The following is a 17112-nucleotide window of genomic DNA, read 5'->3' as shown; positions in this document are numbered from 1 at the left end:
ACCCATTGAATCTATCAGGTCAACTCAAGCTGATGGCTTGGATGGTTTCAGGCAAAAATGGCATACCCAAGGCATTTCACAACAAGCTGCATCCTTCATCAGGCAGGCCTGGCCAGATAACACCCATAAAAGATATTCTTTAGCTCAGAGGAGATGGTGTGCTTGGTGCAACACATGGAGTGTTGATCCCGTGGGGTCACAATATTGTATAGTAATAACATTTCTATCAGAACTAGGATCTTCAGGTTTAGCAAACCAAACAGTTCATAACTTCAGATCAGCAATCTCCTCAGGACACCTCACAGTACAGGGTAAACTATAAAATGACCACCCTCTAGTCTGCAAATGGATGAAAGGTATCCGTATGGTCAACCCTCCGAGACCCAAGCATACACCCATTTGGGGCATGAATGTTGTTCTCAAATTCTTGGAGCAATGGCCTGCAAACAAATACTTGTCGTGCAAACAGCTTTCGGGCCAAGCTCACAATGGTAATAATGTCTCATTTCCTGTAAAAGGGTATTGGACTTACGAGTATTGGATCTATCAGATATATTATTCTCTCCAGATGGCATTTCCTGTACTATCACATGCCGCACCAAATCTATTTCCATGTTGGTAGCCTATCCAAGTTTCTCAAACAGTAGTAAATTAAGTGTGGTGCAATCCTTAAAGGATTATGAAATCGATACTTGTGATTGAGATAGGAGGTTGGAGGACAACTACTTATTGCTATACAAAACCCCTAACAACCAGGGTTTGCAGCTAACTTAGCCAGGTGGATTAAATGACTACTGGCAGAAGCAGGCGTCAACATTTCTGTCTTTGTGGCATATTCTGCCAGAGGAGCAATGGCATAAAATCATATGCTCTTGTCTCCAATGTGGAAGACATCATAAGAGCGGCAGACTGGATCTCTGAGTCTACATATAAGAAATATTATTATAAACCTATTGTAGGTGTGGCATCTGTGGTGTTAACACAACTTTAAACTAGTATAATCGGAGCCCCCGGTCCTGACATAGAATGAAATTGTGTCTAGATGACGCATCAAGAATTTTCAATCCTATTAAGTACACTGAGGAGAGGCTCACCCATTAGATGCAATTGTCTTTGAACTATAATTCAATTGTTAAAAGTGTATTGTTATAACTAATGTTGATACAGAATTGATTTGTTTCTGTCTTATTTCTCTCACCTGGTGATTTTTGGCAATAGCCTATGCTTTATATTTATGATGCCAGATTTCACTTTGGGTATCTCGCTCTATTTCAGGAAACGCCCAGAACAACTTTGAGGTGCACTCTGCTTTGGAATTCTTTCCTTTGAGAGGAGTTATACATGCTGTGTTGACTCGCTGCAATTTTAATCTCATTGCAGAGTTCCGTCACGGGCTGTCGTTGAGGATATACATCCCTGTTGGATCAACTGGAAGTTTTGAGTCCACGTTGGGCTGTATGGATCTTTAGTGACTTTTACCCTGTTTCCCTTTGGAATATTCTGTTCTTTTGGACTAATCTAACAAAGAAAGAGGACACAAAATGGTGACTTCCACAGTTACATGGGTAGCTCATATATGATTGGAGCATGTGACACTTTATTGAGATTGGCTGCTGAAATTAGTAGTAAAGAAATGAGAAGCATATTCCTCACCTCTGTGTCCTTAATAGAATTCTTAATGCGTCGGCTATAACAAATTTCATCCACACCTGCTTTTCATGCTTTATAAATAAAGACCAGTCCCATAAATATGTTTCTCACAAACTCTTTCTGTATAGCTTCTGCCACAATTTTTTATGTATTTTGCATGCCTCAAAACACTTTTACTTTTCAAGACTTTTAGCCACAAAATATCTATTCATTTTTCTATGTATGTTCTCTATAATAGGATTGCTAAATGTTTTTAATTATGTAAGAAAAGTGCATTTGAAACATTCTACTGGTCAGTCTAGAACCCTGGATAACAACAAAGCAGCTTCTTAGTTCCTGTATTTTGCCTAAAGGATTTTGCATCTAACAACATGAGTGAGGTCAGTTGCGCTGTTGCTGTATGCTATCCCAATGTTTGATTTTATGACGCTGTCTTTTTAACTTTTTAACTGGTGGCTAATTACCGTTTACTTTTGTATTTTTACTTGATGGGCTCTCACATCCACAAGCTGGGGAATTTTTCTTTCTTCATGGTTCCGCCCCAGCTGTGTGCTGATTGGGTGGAGGGCATTCCCGAACCAGCCAGACTCGCGTCTCACGGCATGTCCGGATTTTTCCATTTTAAACCCATGCCATGGCAGCTGCGCCTAAGGCTAGCCCGTATGCGCCCTTCGGCGTCTGGCCTGGACCAGGGGCCAGAACCCCTGCTCGTTTTTGCTTGCAGCCTCAACTCACTTTCTTCTCTCAAGAACTTAGGAGTTTTAAACTCACCCTAATGATGTTCGTCAGGTTCTTGCCCCTGATGCCAGCATCAGGTTCTGCTCTCATTGTTTATTTGATAATATCTTCCCCACTTATACCCGCCCTGGCCCCCACTGTTCTTTCGAAGGAGAGACTTCCCACCTTTCCAGAGTTGACAATTCTGGCTCACATTCATCTAGGGTTTTCCGCTGTTTTAGTCTCAATTGTCGCTCCCTTCCCAAACACCAGTTGTACTATTTCACTTCCTAGTTGACATGGATCCAGATGTGATTTTTTGACACAGAACTGGCTCCACGACAGGTCCATACCAGATGTGATTGTGGCACTACCACAGAATTTTGCTCTATTAGGTATAAATAGACCTCTGAAAACAGGTGGAGGAATTGCAATTATTTAAAAAAGAATCTTTAGCTGCAAAATTGAGACACTCATCATTCCCAACTGTGAAGCCCTACTTTTCTGTATCCAATTCTCTTCAAATCTTACCTTTTCTGGTGTCCTCATTTACCATCCCCCTGGCCCATCTAAAAAGTGGGGTTCCCTGTTGACCGAATAACTTTCCCCTCTTGTTCTTCGTGTGACAAATTTTCTGTGGGGACTTGAATTTTCATTTTGATAATCCTAGTCATAAATCTGCTCAAACTCTTGTGGACAATCTGTTGACTCTGAATCTTTCACTCATCAATTCCTCACCTTCCCATGTAGCAGGCCATCTTTTGGACCCTATTTTGTTTAATTTTCCTACTGTGTCCACAGCTCCTCCCGTTCAGCTCGGCTGGTCTGATCACCTTGCCATTCCTTTCTTTATTGATTTCTACTTGGCTTATTTGCTTCGCCCTCCTGCCTTGCCAAAGAAAACTCAGAACTGCTCTCTGCTTGATATGAAGGTACTAAATGAGCTGCTTTGGCAGACTGTTCCTTCCATTTCATCTCCACTGGACTAGGACAAGCTACTTGTTGATCACTGGTTGTCTGAGGTTATCGATTTCATTCTTACCCTGTCTCCTAAATCCCAATCTAGAGTGCTTCCCCTAAAGTTTAGGAGAGGCTGTGCAGAAAGCATTATGCGCCAGAGGCCAAAGTCACTTATCTGGAGGCATACAAAAAAATATAATGCTCTTTGCAGATCTGCTTGTGCATCCTTCTATACGGGTAACATTACGTCCACCCAAAAACCCGATTTAAATTTGTGTCCGAACTTTCTGCATCGAATATGTTCTTGCCATACCCCGCACTTCCATTACACCATTGCAATGAACTCGCACAGTTTTTTCATAATGAAGTTGTGACTATTCATCGTGAGCTTGAGTTGGATTCCTATTCTCATGACAACTTCATCTTTCCCACTACTACTCAACTTTCTGACCATATTGTGACTGTTCCCCCCGATTTTGCATCTGATGAATCTTGTCAAGTTAAGGCTTGGCTCCCAATTGATTGAATTCCTTTGATAAATCTGATTGGAAACATCAAGTCTGGCTCCTCACTTGATCCTCTCCCTCCTTCCAAGCCCAGATGCCTGCATGAGCCTTCTCTTGAGGTGATTGCTCAGTTTCTCAATTCCTCCCTAAATCTGGGCCAGTTGCCTCGCAACTGGAAGCACACTCTCGTGCTTCCACTGTTGAAAAAGACTGGTTTAGATCCCCTCTGCTGGTCTAACTACAGGCCTATATCTCTTCTCTCCACTTTTTCTAAATATTGGAAAACACATTAACTCTCAACTTTCTACACATTTGGCAAAACATAAGCTATTTCATCCATCTCAGTCTAGCTTTCGTTCTGGTCACAGTAACGAATAAGCTCTGTTGGGGGTCATGGAGGACCTTAGGCAGCAGCTTGATTGTGGTGGCTGAGCAGCGCTCATCCTTTTGGATTTCAGCGCTGCTTTTGATACGGTATCCCATTCCATTCTGGTGTAGCGCCGCGTAAGCTCTGGTATTGTAGGTGTAGCCTTGCAGTGACTGATTTATTTTTTGGAGGATATCTCCTTTCAAGTCTTTTCTCACACCCTGAAATCTAACTCTGTTGCCTTGACATCTTGAGTTCCGCAGGGTTTGATCCTGAGTCCTCCACTTTTTAAACTTTACGTTCGCCCTTTGGCAGACATTGCAGAAAAATCTAGGTTGACCATCTTTTTATACGTTGACAATACGCAGATTATTTTTTCTTTATCATCTGCTCAACATAAAGATCCTTCTTCACTTTAACATGGTCTGTGTAACATCTCCTTGTGGATGTCCAGCAAAGCTTTCAGGCAAAATGGTTCTACAACGGAGGTGTTCATCCTGGGGAACAATCCTGAGCTTTGGGGAGACAACCACTGGTCTGTATCTTTGGGACCTTTACCCACCCCGGTTCCTAAGGTTAAGAACCTGGTATTTTCCATCGATAGCAAGCTCTCTCTCACTGCTCAGGTCTCGGGAGTTACCATGGCCTGCTTTTTGGTCCTCAAGAGGTTAAAGAAAATTCTCTGGCTAATACCACCTGCTGCTCTGAGGACTTTTCTGCAGTCTTTGGTGATTTCCAGGCTCGATTAGGGTAATGTATTGCATCATGGTGGGGACAAGACCTCTGTACGCCGTCTCCAGCTCATTCAGAATGCAGCTGCCCGCCTACTTTATAGGTTGCCTTGCCACACCTCTGTCTCCCCTTTGCTCTATAAACTCCACTGGCTCAGGGTTGGCAAGCGTATAGAATTTAAGGCTCACTGCTACATGTTTAGAGCTCAGAACGGCCTGGCCCCCGCATACATACCATATCTTGTTAAGCCCTATCGACCTTCTCGCAATCTAAGATCTGCTATTCTTTTCCTTTTCTCAGTCCCTAGAGTAACGCTGGCCCGTATGGGTGACCATTAGTTTTCTTTCCAATGACCAAAATTGTGGAACTCTCTTCTGCTAGAACTCAGGAATTGTCAATCCCTCTTTGCCTTCTGTAGGAGGCTTCTTCGATCTCACTTGTTCCGCTGTCGGCGCCGGGAAACCCTGTTGGGTAGCTGCGCGCTTTATAAATCTTTAAATTAAAAAAACTGCTGTCTCTTTTCTATTCTTTTCTTTTCTGTTGGGTAGCTGCGCGCTTTATAAATCTTTAAATTAAAAAAACTGCAGTCTCTTTTCTACTTCAAGTATTAGGGTAATTCATTGATAGGCCTTCCTCTATGCCATGTGACACCCCAGTTTAGCTCCAGTTATTTTGTGAGGTTGTTTTCGAATATATTGCCAAACAATGGAATAATCTACCACATCAACTACCACTTTTACCTGCTTAAGCAGTGAAAAGTGCCACCTTTCATATGCCGGTTGTGTCACTCATCCTGGAGAATTGCTGACAGAAACAGGATTCTCGCTCAAAACAGAAGAAAGGGGGACCAGGAGCTAAATATGGTCTAGTGTCCATGCACCCACTGATAATCCAAAATCAATGAGGACACTGTTCCTAAACCCGGGGTGCAAATATGTCACCCTCACGGTGTCAAGACGAAGAGGGCAAAGAGATAGCAGGAAGAAGCAAGAGAGGAGAGAAGAAAGAAAGAGGCAGTGGTTTCTGGATTCTGACATAGCCACTCCACATTGTGCCATTAAGACAAAGTAAGCCTAAAGCAGGTGCCTGGATCAAGGTCTGTGGGGCCTTAAGATCACTGTCCAAAACCTTCCAAATCATCATGTACTTACTGTGTAATATGTCAATGTCCTAAATGTGATCCTATCAAAGACACTTTGTCAAACGAACACTGAAATGTGCTCATTGGTGCTTAATGTAAGTCTGTGGCATGAGGTGGGGCATAAAGCGACTCTCGTTCTGGTGAAAGGGAAAATATTTTTAATTGGGTTTTGGCCCAAAGAGAAAGGTCAAAACCCAAGGAAGGAAGAGAAAGACAGAAGAGAGAAAGCAGATATGAAATGGAACATGCAAGAGTGAAATAAAGAAGCATGAAGTGTATGTTGGTAGATGAAACAGACATTACTTACAGTTGGCAAAATCACTATAGGATGAAGAAAAGCTTTGGTTTTCTAATTGCTTAGCTAGTATACAGACATAAAAGTACACATCTGATAAGACATGGGTGCTCAATTAAAGTAATTAAGCATGACTACCGAACACAATTGGTGATTACTTCAGCTGCATGATGATGATACATGGTGATGCACAGAAAAGCCTAAGGAGAGCACTAGTAGAAGTGATTTAATATCTCCCTAAATACTGTACATTAACTTGATTGAAACACTGTTCTTCTTTTTAATGTATTTTAGTAAAAATTTGTATTATTGAATATGTTCATATCAATTTTTATAAGTATAATTACATTTTTTATACGATCATAGCATATTGTTGTTTTCTTTCCCTTCTTGTGTTTTTTCATTCTTACTGTTTTTCATTCTTATTGTATTTTATTATGCCAGATATTTGACTTTATCATTATTTGCCTGGGTTTTTACCTTTGCCTCTATGACCACTACTAGCAACGCATAATTCATAAAATACTGAGTGCTGGTACCTGCAACTTTTATGAGAAGCCCGTGGGCCGTGCAATTAAAAGTTGGTGTGTGAAATTCCAAAGCTGGTTGTCTCAAAACGCATGATGCACCTTAACTTCACTGACACATATACCTGCCCATTTATTTTTCTCTTGCCTATCCTGCTTCCTCCATTTGTGATGTTCCCATTTTTCTCTTTCTCTATCTTTCCACTTTTTTCCCTCTTTTGCCATCTTGAAGCAACAGATGCAAAACAAAATTAGTGCTGGTCCCCAAAAATAAGTGCTACTGCCCCACACCGGCAACCATTGGCTCTATTTAAGCACTGACTTGTGGAAGGATAATCTAACTTTGGGTATTATACAACTATCATGGGGCAATAAACGATTGAGCACAAGCAGCTCTCAAAAAGCAAGTGTTCTGTAGTATACTGCCCATACAAAGAACTTTATGGTATCTTATAGTGTTATGACACACAACAGCTGTTAGGCACGTTAAGTATCTTATGATGACAGACTTTGTAGTTCATGGACATGGATTTGTTAACTATTCACATTCATGATAAATTGCGCAAATAACACACAACACAGGAATGATTGCACAAATTGGTATTTTGTAATACTTGGATTCTACCTCCCATTTGACTCATTAAATTTAGGCTGGCCAATTATTTATATCATGAGATACGAAGGCGGAATTGAGGTGCATGGCAGAGGGTATGCCTTTCACTTGGCCCACCTGTCCGTGCACGCGTGAGTGAAATTGATGAATGCAACGGAACACTAAGTGAACCTTTCCGGCGTCATTTGCATATCTCTTTTGGAACTGACTACGAGTTTCATACTTGCGCATTTTAGAAACGGTACTTTGCGTTATTTGCACAGCTATTTTAAAACTGATTACTAGTTTTAATACCCAACACATTTTAAATACTCTATTCCTCACCTGCTAACACGAAGGGCACACTCCCCGGTCCACCGCGAGAAGTCTTGTTTGAGAGGAGGGAGACCTGGCCCGACGCACTTCCGGTGGAGCGTGACTTGGCGGTCTAGTGCTCAACTCCCCTCCACATAAAACAGTTGGCATTCGAACGCGCAGCAGATACGAAGGCAGAATTGAGGTGTGTGGCAGAGGGTACGCCTTTCACTTTGCCTACCTGCCCATGTACGCGTGAGTGGAATTAATGAATGCAAAGGAACGCTGATTGAACCTTGCTGGTGCCATTTGCATAGCTCTTTTGGAACTGACTACGAGTTTCATACTTGCACATTTTAAAAACTGTACTTTGCGTTATTTGCACAGCTATTTTAAAACTGATTACTAGTTTTAATACCCCACACATTTTAAATACTCTATTTCCTCACCTGCTAACATGAAGGGCACTCTCCCCAGTCTACACCGAGAAGTCTCGTTTGAGTGGAACGAGACCTGGCCCGACGCACTTCCGGTGGAGCGTGAGTTAGTGGTCTAGTGCTGAACTCCCCTCCACATAAAACAAATGCCATTCCAAACGCGCAGCGGCGGGCACAACGGGCGTACCGCTGGTGCACCACTGGTGCGCCGAAGCAAGCCTGTCTGCGCCCGTCCACGCCTAAACGGACCAAGGAGCCAGAACCCCTGGCCCCCCGACACATTGCCGGCATATGTATTCCAGTACACTGCTGAAATCCCTGAATAGGCCTCCCGAGCCACAATGCATGCATTCAATCTCGATCCAAAGGTCACAAAATAGATGCCCCCAGTGTCATTTTGAGATCCCCTCACCCCTGGCCCCTCCTCCCTGCCATAAGACAACATACAAACTTCTCCTGCTCAACTGCACATGCCTTCCCAAACACATAACCGAAATTTCAATCCCTCTAAGGGAGGAGGCCCCGAAGTACTTTTTCTGACAGAAACTTGGCTGAATACTTGTTCAGACCCAGACATAGTCCAAGCCCTCCCTCCAGGTTACTCAATCTAGAGAGTGGACAGAGGGACTGGAAGGGGGGGGAATTGCTATCCTATATAAAGACCACCTAACCTGTCGCCTGATAGATAGCCCGTTATCAGACTGTAAAAATACCCATTTTGCGATCAATTTCACCCCCTCCCTCACACTCTCTGGTATTCTTGTCTATCGCCCTCCTGGATCACCAGGACTGTTCGCGAAGTCATTACTAGAAACAGTAGGGATTCTTGCTAGTCGTACGGCTAACTTTACCCTCTTGGGGGATTTTAACCTTCATTTCAATGCCCCCACAGCCTCACTCACCACAGAACTAACCCAGGACCTGGCAACCTACCAACTTCTTCAAAAGGTTTCACTTCCCACCCATGAAAAAGGCCACCTTCTGGACCCCATTTTCTCTAATCTAGGAAATTTGGTAGGATACAAGCCCAGCCCACTACCATGGTCCGACCATTTCCTAATACCCCTTCTTTGGACTCTGCCCCATAGGGCACCCTGCCTCCCCCCGCTGTGTTCATTAATACTAAGCATGGGCGAATTTTGCGAATCTCGCGTTCGCGAATTTTGCGGATTTGCGAACTCGCAATCCGCAAAATCCGCGAATTCTCGCGAATTTGCGGATTTTTTTTTGTGTGTTTGCGCGGGTTTTTGCCAGTTCGCGAGGGTTTTGTACAATTTCGCAAATTGCGAACTTACCTGTCGGGTCGCAAGTTTCGCGAACTTGTTGTTTCTACGTGTCCAGCCTGTTTGGGACACTCTTCTTCATCACTGCCACTCTCTGTCACCACTGCCACTCTCTGACTACTCATGCCACCCTCTGGCCCACCCATGCCACCCTCTGTTTCATCACAGCACCCTCTGGTTGTCCAGTCAGTGTACATTATTGTGGCAACGCAAGCACACCTTCCCTGCCTCAAGTGACCTGAATTAATTTGGGGCTGATTAATGTGTCACAGAATATTTTTTTAGCTGGCACCTGCTTCCTTAGTGCTTCCTGATTAGTGATCTTTTGAACTTGCTAAGTGCTTTCATTGTTGCAAAATTAGTTACAACACCTGCCCTGCCCCAACTGACAATAATGAATTAGGGGCTGATTAATGGATTTGAACCTCCAGCCTGGCTCCTGCTTGTCTCCCTTAGCTGTAATTCAGGACCTTTGTGGCATATGTGTAACTATTCTGAGGTTCAGAGCAGGGTCACATAATAGTTGCAACTGGCAACTGAACTCTGGAGGGGCCCCTCAGGAAGCACTACAGGAAATGGCTACTAATGATGAGCCTGAACTTTTGAACCTGGTAAGTAGTTTCAGTTTTGCTAAGATCGTATTTCTGCAATTTTGCACTTATTCGCGGGGCGCGAAGTTGTACTGGGAAGCCACGAACTCACGCGAACAGTGCGAGCAGTGCGAGCAAAATCCGCTGCTCGCGGATTTGCGGATTTTGCGGGAGATTCGCGAATCTCGCGGATTGCAAATTTACCGAAAATCCGCAAAATCCGCGAGCGAAACGGATTTTCCGCCCATGCTTAATTAATACGACCCTGGTCCAAAGTACCCGTGGAGAAATGAATACTAGAATTGAACAGATCATAACCCAGTCCTGCTACGGACCCGACGATAAACAATAACAATTTTCACAACTGGATTCAGGGGGCTCTCAATTTAGTGCTCAGTAAAGTCTCGACCCAAAGGAAAACGGGACCCCACCGCTCACTATGGTACACCCCCAAACTACGTACCCTATGGCAGCATTGCAAAAAAGCAGAGAGAAGATGGAGGAGAGACTTCTCTCCTACAAAAAAGCTCGAATATAGGTCGACCGTACATCGTTTCAAATCAGAAGTTAAAACTGCACCGACCCCCTTCTACGAGGGAAAGATCCTAGTAGCAAGTAACTCTCCCAGAGAAATTTTCAACATTGCCACTAAATTAATGAAGAATCCTGCCCCCCCCCGGCACCCTCAGATACCTCTAATCACCCTTGTACTGAATGGGCGAATTTCTACCTTTCTAAAATCCAGAACATCCTTAAACACCTTCCTCAAAAAGACCCGATTAACTCTAACATACACATAAATGAGGGCCCACAACCAGAAAAACCAGAACTAAGCTATTTCCCGCCTCTAAATCAGGATTGCTTCCTCGTTTTACTATCATTATTAAAAAGTGGCTCGCCCTTAGACCCCGCACCCCCCAAAATCCTGTCATTGATTGGACCCTCCATTGCCCCTATGACCACCAAACTAATTAATACCTCCCTCAACTCTGGTACAGTACCTACCAAGTGGAAAAAGGCAATGGTCTGTGCATTGTTAAAAAAAAAAAACTAGACCACAGATCTGGACAACTTCCGAACCATCTCACTCCTGCCGGGCATCAGCAAAATAGCAGAGAAACTCACTAACTGCGCCCTTTCTGCATTCCTCGAAACTAATGGCCCCCTCCACCCCTCTCAAACAGTTTTCCGGCCTGGCCAGGGGACAGAAACCACCATACTGTCAGTGGTGGAGGAAACAAGGAGGTGTAGTGTAGTTCCTATCTTCCCAATAGGCCCTGCGCATTGGAATAATATAAATATATCCTATAGATTAGACGTAGAACTGAGGTCTACTAGGTCTCTATCAAATACATTAGACTTAATTGTGAGTGCCAGCTAGCTCAGAGGTCACTAAAAACTTTCTAGAATAAACAAGAAGGGATTCGTTTCTGACAACTGCATCAACATGACAACTTTGTTTCCCCAAGATAAAACTGATCATCAGAGTCGTGGAAACAATAGATAGACATTTAACTCAGTCAACCGTGCATGCTTCGTTTCACTAGGGGTGCACAGAAATAGATAGACGGCGTTTTCAATACAAAGTTTTTATTGACAAGTCTTCTTTCTCAAGCATAAGAAATGAACTGCTACAATCGTAAAACTGGTTGTAAAATATAATGCATACAGTATAAAGAGTAGAATAAAATAATACTGTAAGAGCATTGTGTGGTTCCTAAACCATAGATTAATACATACATAAGTAAAAGTACTCTACTGGTGCTTCTAAAATACGCCTACCCCGATGTACCTAAGCTTTTTAATAGGGAGGAAGTAAGTGAGGTGCAGCATAAATGTAGTATTCTTTTGCAAAGAATCTGTCCAAGATTTCTCTGAGGGTCTAATCAGCTCCGTACTTTAGCTTAGAATGAAGAAGGTCAGTCTCAGGATTCGATCTCCCCAGCAACCCGCAAGGGTAGCCTGGAAACACTGGAGCTGGATTTCTCGGCAGGAGAAAAGACAGCGTCTCTCTCAGTGTGTCTCCTGGAGAGTCGGCTTCCTTCGGCACTTGCTGTAGCAGGATGTGTCGGGCAAGTAGATAGTCGAACTGCTCCAAACTACCGTGTGTTTGCTAAGGCAAGTGTGGGCATACTTATGCCTTGAAGTTGCTGAGTTTGACATAAAGATGGACATAATAACGTCATTAAAGACTCATTGGGGCGGATTTACAAGCCCCATGCGCCTCTTTTACGCCTCCGTTGCGTCATGTGCCATGGTGTGGGATATTTACAACGTCACGCATCTGGGAGATGCGTCACGTTGTAAAGCCCTGCGCCATAAGGAGGTGTTCTGGCGCAGGAGGGGCGTTCCTGCACAGGAACGCCTCCTAAAAGTGGCTGAGTGAAATCTACAAGATTTCACTCAGTCACTTTTAGGCCAATGTTGCGTGAAAACCCTGCGCCTGCTTGAAGCAGGCGTAAGGCTTGACGCAGCATTAGAAGAATAGGCCCCCCAAGAGCATTGCTGGAGCTAATTTGCAGGGATGCGCCAGTAATTGTAAATCTGCCCGTCAGCTCTTTGAAAACTCCATGAGTTCTTGGACAAGTCAGTTCTCGAGCAAGGGAAAGTCCCTAGCTGCTGAAGCCGAGTTTTCTAAGAAATCGTTGTAGATTTTCGGAACTAGTGGAATAAGCCCTGCCGTATTTGGACTGCATGAGCTATGTCTAAATATGGTTATGATTCTTATGCCTATATAAGGACATAGTGATTTATACCTATATAAAAGCATGAATCAGGAAATTTACAATAGTGTCCTAAAATGGTTCACAACAGAGGTACAGCCGCAATCATGCTCCTTGACCTCAGCACGGCATTCGACACGGTCAATCACCCTCTCCTGGTCCACCACCTTAGGAGGGCAGGAGTGTCAGGAACAGTGCTGAAATGGCTACAGCCCTTCCTTGTAGGTAGATCTTTCCAGGACTTCCAAGACAAACATACCTCACAAACCTTGCCATTAGGGTGCAGAGTACCACTAGGCTCTTTGCTTATCCCCACCCTTTTTAATGTATATATGGCCCCTCTGGCAGAAATAGTTTCTCCATTCGGAATCCATGTGGTGACCTATGCTGATGACACGCAACTGGTCATAGCACTGAGCCACCCGGGTCAACAAGCTAAGGGCCTTCTATCATGCCTGGAGGAAGTAGTAAAGTGGGTGAGTCTCTCCCACCTGAAACTCAATGGTGAGAAGACGAAACTCACGATACTGGGCGACCATCCGAGCCCCGGTCTAAATACGCTCTGGCCACCCTCAATGGGACCACTGCCCAGTCCCAAAACAGAAATAAAAAGCCTAGGAATATGGCTAGACAAGAACCTCACCTTTAAAACCCAGGCATGAAAGACAGTGGCCTCCTTTTATGGCTTTCTCTGAATTATTTGTAAAATCCTTCCCCTTCTACCCCCTCTCGAAAAAGATTATTCACTCAGGCCCTTATCTTGTCTAGATTGGACTATGGCAATGCCATCTACTTAGATGCTCCTAAAGAGGTCATCTCTAAGCTACAGGTCAATCAGAACTGTGCCGCAAGGCTGCTCTCTGATATCCCCGCTCGCTGCTTAGCAAGACCAGCACTGCACTCTCTTTATTGGTTCCCAGTACAGCAGTGTGTAAACATCAAATCCCTTTGCATAGCACACAAATCCCTAAACAATCACGGGCCACTAATCAACAGGGACATGATTCGCCCATATAGAGCAAACAGGGCACTTTGTTCAAATGAACTCCACCTTGCAACGATTCCTAGGATTAAAAAGGCCAGATGCGGAGGCAGGCTCTTCTCACTAAATGTCTCTAAATTATGAAATGCCCTCCCACTACACCCGCGGAGAGAACTTAATCATCTGAAATTCCGTAAACAATTGAAGACCTCTCTGTTCGTATAGATCCCTCCTCTTTCCTCCCTTCGTACATATGCAGCCCTGGGATGCCTTCGGGTAGCCATGCGCTCTACAAATGTCAATTACAATACAATACAATACAATATTTATATGATTGTTTACATGGTACATTTATGTTGGAGCTTGTAATACTTAAGCAGCGCATAAAGATTCACACAAATCCTGCCATGTTTAGAAATACAATTTCTGAACATCAACTCTTTTGCAATACATGGAACATAAATAAGTTTCACAGCTTGTTGTTTTCTTTGGTTAAAGTTGAAATACTAACAGTGCAAAAGAGGTCTTGAGCTTGAGCCGAGATCCACAGGGGACTGGGGTGTTAAGAAACACAGTGTCAGACAGTGGTTTGCACCCTGTCCAAGTAGAGACCCTCACTCTAGTCAGGGTAGGGTGATTATACAGCTCAGATAACCCCTGCTCACCCCCTTGGTAGCGTGGCTGGAGCACTCAAAGCAATTGTAAAGCATTTGTAAAGCATCTGTACATACAAACACAGTAACAGTGAAAACACTGCGAAAGGAGACCACGCCAGTTTAGAAAAATAACCAATTTTTATCAGAATTAAACACCAAAAATCCTGCATATACAATTAAAGGTATCACATTCAAAAGGGTGAACAATCTAAATATCGAATTATGAATATCGATTTGCCAAAATATAAAATTTTAAATATAGAGTTGCCAAAATATCGACTTACAAAAATATAGTGGTGCAGTATACTGAATGCAGGTGAGAAATATCGTTTTAAATAATATCAAAGTTAGTAATATCAACAGTCATAATACAGTTGTTAAAAATATCGACTTTTTGGGGGAGTTTTAAGTGTTGGTATATGTGTTAAAAGTTTATATAATGTTTGTAATGTATGTTGGAATTTTTTTCAAACAATGACTTTAATGATAAATTATTTTTTTGCGTATTTTAGTCCCGTATGGGTTGTGTGTTTATAGGGGAATAGGGTGGGAAGTAATTTAAATATAATATATTATTTAAGAATGTTTTTGAATTAATTAGTTAGAAATTAATTGATTTTGGGATAATTTTATTCCGCAGCGGGTTGTGGGTTTATAGGGGAATAGGGTGGAAAGTAATTTAATTTAAATTAATTTATTAAAAAAATAATTATTAATTCTGCATATAATAATTTATATTGTTCATTGTGTTATATAATTAATTATTAATTAATTATATATTGATAATCTATTGGTAATTATGTTTATTGTGTACACATATTAATTAGTTATTATTATTAACAATTAATTTGTGAATATGTTTGAAATGTGTTGTGGGTTTATAGGGGAATAGGGTGAAAAGTATTTTAATTGTAATTGAGTAATTATTACATGTTATTTATTGATATTGATAATTAATTTATTGTTAATTATTAATTGGTAATTCATTTTTATTAATTGATTAATTGATAATTATATTAATTGTATTAATTATTATTTGTGCATGTTCTGGGTTTAAATGGGAATAGTGTGGGAAGTAATTAATTGTAATTTAGTAATTATTAATTTTTATTTTTGGGGATTGATAATTAATTTATTGTTAATTATTAATTGGTAATTAATTTATATTAATTGATTAATTGATCATTATATTAATTATGTGACATTTTATGTGTGTGTTTATTGAGGAATAGGGTGGGAAGTAATTTAATGTTGATAAAGTAATTATACATTTTTATGTATTGGTATTTTTAATTAATGAATTGTTAATTTATTAATAATTCATTATTTAATAACTTTAAAAAAAATGTATAAGTATGTTATTTTTTACCTTTATGCTATCCAACACTTTCTCCACTGTTGCATTTTTTGGAGTCGGAACTGTAATTTTTACCCCAACACTATTCAACACATTCCCTACTGTTGCACGCTCTGGAGTGTGAATAGTAATTTTTACCCCTACACTATCCAACACTTTCCCTACTGTTGCCTCTCTGGAGTGGGAATAGTCATTTTTACAGTTACACTATACAACACTTTCCCTACTGTTACACTTGTTGGAGTGGGAATAGTAATTTTTACCCACCCACTATCCAACATTTTTCCTACTGTTGCACTTGTTGGAGTGGGAATAGTAATTCTTACCTCTACGCTATCCAACACTTTCCCTACTGTTGCACTCTCTGCAGTGGGAAAAGTAATTTTTACAGTTACACTATACAACACTTTCCCTACTGTTACACTTGTTGGAGTGGGAATGGTATTTTTTACCCACCCGCTATCCAACACTTGCCCTACTGTTGAACTCCTTGGAGTGGGAATAGTAATTTTTACCTACCAGCTATCCAACACTTTCCCTACTGTTGCAATTACTGGAGTGGGAATAATAATTTTAACCCCTCCAACACCACTATCGCCATACCCGACAGATACAAGATCCAGAGGAAGGACAGTCTCAACCTAGCTGGGAGGAGGACTCGCCATTACACACAAGAACTCCTTCCGGCTCCCCACATCCAGCACAAACAACTCCTTGACCCCCACAGAACATATCCATTTCCAGATCCAGACCAACCCTAGAACGACCGTATGCAGGACCCTCACCTACAGACCTCCTGGACCACGAACCGCATTCAGCGCAACCATCACTGACCTCATCGTGCCCCACACCATCATCTCCATGGACTACATACTGCTCAGAGACCTGAATTTTCACCTCAACAAACTCAGCGACCCCCAACACCACCGCCCTCCTGGACAAACTTGTCAATATCGAACTAAAGCAGCTTGTCACCACCCCCACCCACAAGGCAGGACCCTCCCTCAACCCTCATCTTCGCAAAAGTGAACAACACCCCCTTCAGCCACACTACACAACTCCTTTGGATGGACCACCACTGTTTGTTGGAGTTACTTAGGGGAGCGAGCCTGTCTGTGCAGTCGGTGATCCATTTTTGGAGTTTGTGAGCTGCAGAGTTGACGTTGGTCATAGAGGAGGGGGCGCGTGGTTAAGGGTGGAGTTGAGGTGTTCTTTGGTGACATTGCTCCAATTCCTGCATGGGGGCGTGGTGTAGGTTTGTGTGCAGTGGGTTTAGAGAATC

The sequence above is a fragment of the Lissotriton vulgaris genome, chromosome 6 (assembly GCF_964263255.1).
Source record: "Lissotriton vulgaris chromosome 6, aLisVul1.2, whole genome shotgun sequence".
NCBI lineage: Eukaryota > Metazoa > Chordata > Amphibia > Caudata > Salamandridae > Lissotriton > Lissotriton vulgaris.
Note: the sequence above shows the minus strand (reverse complement) of the source record.